The 3,251-nt window shown below is 49.1% G+C and overlaps 1 pseudogene; it reads right to left on the bottom strand.

Annotated features, from left to right (window-relative positions):
• Positions 1–492: 492 nt before the first annotated feature.
• On the bottom strand, positions 493–856 carry LOC125084745 (40S ribosomal protein S25-like; annotated as a pseudogene).
• Positions 857–3,251: the final 2,395 nt, after the last annotated feature.

The following is a 3,251-nucleotide window of genomic DNA, read 5'->3' as shown; positions in this document are numbered from 1 at the left end:
TTTAAGATTTTATTTGTTTATTTGACAGAGAGAGATCACAAGTAGACAGAGAGGCAGGCAGAGAGAGAGAGAGAGAGAGGGAAGCAGGCTCCCCGCTGAGCAGAGAGCCCGATGCGGGGCGATCCCAGGACCCTGAGATCATGACCTGAGCTGAAGGCAGCGGCTTAACCCACTGAGCCACCCAGGCGCCCCTCACTTTCCTTGAATTTTAAATGATTATGAGGTTATGTTAAGAATTCTAAATTTAAAATTCTCTTTCCACAGTTTTTGGAGGGCATTTCTCCATTGTCTCGTTTTTCTCATCGTTGTTCAGTTGTTCAACAGCATTTGGATTCTTGTTGTGTTATATAAATCCTTTTCCCCCAGGAACTATAGAATTTTCTGTCAGTAGTGTTCTAAAAGCTTACCATCACATACTTGGTAAGAGTTTTTGTTTTTGTTTTTTTTTAAATAAAGTTTTATTCCTCAAAATGTACATTTGGTAGGACATGTTCAAGCATCTTCACCAGCACCTGGGACACCTCCACTTTCAGTGTTTCCGGTGTAAACGACTTGAGCTCTGACTTTGAGACCAGTTTAATCTCAGTCTTTGACCAAGGAGCTCCGGAAAGGCTGTCCTGGCGGAGGAATCCCGAGTATCTCAGAGACAGCTACTGGGGGTCTAAGCTTATAATGAGAACTTCCGCACAGACTTGTCATATGTCACTTTGTCAAATGACACTGGGTTATTGAGCTTGTTCCGAGCTTTGCCTTTGCACCACTTGTTTCTGGCCTCACCCACAGATCTGTGCCCTGGATCTTTGTCTTTCTTGGCCAGCTTCCCAACATCTTTCTTCTTCTCATCCTCGGGTGGCATCGCAAAGCTCGGGGAGCCGCTGCTCACCCTGCAGCCTCACTAAGATGTCTGACGAAAGGGGCTAAAGTTTCTTTTTACCACGCGGAAACTTACAGCCTTCCCATTCAGAGGAAACTCTGCCGCATTCATCTAGAACGTTCTTTCTTCTTTTCCTTTCCCTTGTCCCCTCTAGAATTCATATTATTCAGATGTCGGTCCTCCAAGTCTGTCCCTCTAATTTTTTTTCTTACCATTTGTCCTTTCAATCATAAGCTTTTGAGTTTTTCCACCTAATTTAATTGTTTTAATTTCCAAGACTTCTTCCATGTTCTTTAAATGTTTGGGGGTTTTTCAAAGCATTTTCTTTTATTCCATGGATGCAGCGTCTTCTCCTGTATCTCAATTTATCAGTGACCCTTTATTTGTTCCGTTCTTGTTGTTTTAAGTCTTCTGCTCCCTTCGGGACACTTTTACCACGTGCCTGTTCGGGCCACTGTCCTACAGGTGCGAGGCTTTCCTAAAATATCTGGGGATTCCCTGACGCCCCGTTCATGACCGAGAGAGAAACGCTAAAGAGCCCGCCGGGAGCCTGGAGCTCCTGCAAGGGGCGTCCTTATATGGGGACCCCACCACGCCATGGGACAAGAAACTCCTGATGTCGGTGACCTGGACGTCCTCCGCTTCCTCCGTAACAGGCGACTCGTCCCTTGCCCGGAAGGAGTAAGCCCGGCGGCAGCATTTTTAGAACTAACTCGGGAAGACGTGGTCTCAACATGCCACACGCAAACTTTATTTAATTCTCTGGTTTGCGGTGCCTGTAACGGCGGCCCAGGACCATCCGTCTCACCCTCTGCACAGGGCACACCTTCAACCTTCTGTGCATGGACCGGAGCCAGAGTCTGTAGGCACAGCTTTTTTTTTTTTTTTTCCTCCTTTATATTTTAAAGATTTTATTTATTTATTTGACAGACAGATCACAAGTAGGCAGAGAGGCAGGCAGAGAGAGGGAGGAGGAAGCAGGGTCTCCGCCGAGCAGAGAGCCCGATGCAGGGCCCGATCCCATGACCCTGGGATCGTGACCGGAGCCAAAGGCAGAGGCTTTAACCCACTGAGCCACCCAGGCTCCCGAGAACAGCTTCTTCTTAAGCTGACTTTTCATCAGTCTTCCTGCTGAGACAGAGCCAGGCTGGACTGGGGGTCCCCTCCATCCTGACTGAACCCCGGGGCTCCCTGACAGCTGAAGCCGCGCTTCGGAGTAACACATCTTGCGGGAACGCAGGAGGCAGGAGCTTACCAAACGGGCCTCCACCACGAAGCCGGGCGAAGACAGAACCAAACCAGTCTGCTCCGAGGTGGACCCTAGCGCTGACCCTTTGACAAGCTGTGTCCCACGTTGTAACATAAAAATCGCCCCCCACTGTGGAGATTTAACGAGCTGAGGGGACCCACGAGGCAGGGTCTGTCTACTGCGCCTGCGCACGCAACTCCAGTCTCTCCTCCATCCCTACCCCCTCTACCCCCCACCCCAGCCCCCAAGTCCTTGGAGGTCACTTCTTTCCTCAGTCTCTTTAAAATCTTTCCCTGGCGTTTGTTCCGGGAGCCAGCATGAAGGACCCTTTTCTTTGTGGTGTTCGCCTTGTGCTCGAGCATAAGCCCCCAGTAAGACTTGCCTGGAGCTTCCAATTTGGCTTCTGGTCGTTTTCTATTGCGGGAGAGCCCAGGGACCCCAGTTCATTCTCATTCTCTCTCTCTCTCTCTCTCTCTCTCTCTCTCTCTCTCTCATACACACACACGCACACTCACACTCACACATTTCTGCAGCACCTCGGTGCTGCTAACTCCTGAGCCTTTGGGAATTCTGCCTTACCAATGGGTTGCTTCTTGGGTGGGTCCCCCCTTTTGGCAGAGTTAGCTCTCCCATGTTCCCGTGTTTGGTAAAAGCAATCCCCACTCGTCTAGCTGTGCCAGGGTTTCCAAGATCTTGCTGTCTTTGTGTTCCCTTTCCTTCAGGGTTAGAAGCCTTCATAAACCATGTCATCGTAGTAGGATTTGAGGAGGGAGCTAAAACAGTCTCGTGTGTCCCATGGGTAGTCTCACGATACCTTCAAATATGTTTTTCCACCATCACCTACAGTTTTAAGCAGTTGTAACTCATCCTGTGATGAACATCCCTCATTCACAGACTTCTGTGGCAGTCAGGGTGCAGCAGAGAAGCAGACAGCAGGAGAGATACAGGAAGAGACATGATGTAAGGAATCCGCCTAGGTGATGATGAGGGCTGCCGTCACTAGCAGAATTTCTGCATCGGGAAGCCTCAGCACTATCTCCCGAGACTTTTGACTGGTTAAGCCAGGCCCACCCAGGTTATGTAAAAATAATCTTTCTTACTCAAAATTAAATGCTTGTGGACTTTATC

Source organism: Lutra lutra, chromosome 14 (genome assembly GCF_902655055.1).
Source record: "Lutra lutra chromosome 14, mLutLut1.2, whole genome shotgun sequence".
Lineage (NCBI taxonomy): Eukaryota > Metazoa > Chordata > Mammalia > Carnivora > Mustelidae > Lutra > Lutra lutra.
The sequence above is the reverse complement of the archived record's forward strand: the minus strand, read 5'-3'. Positions and strand labels throughout refer to the sequence as shown.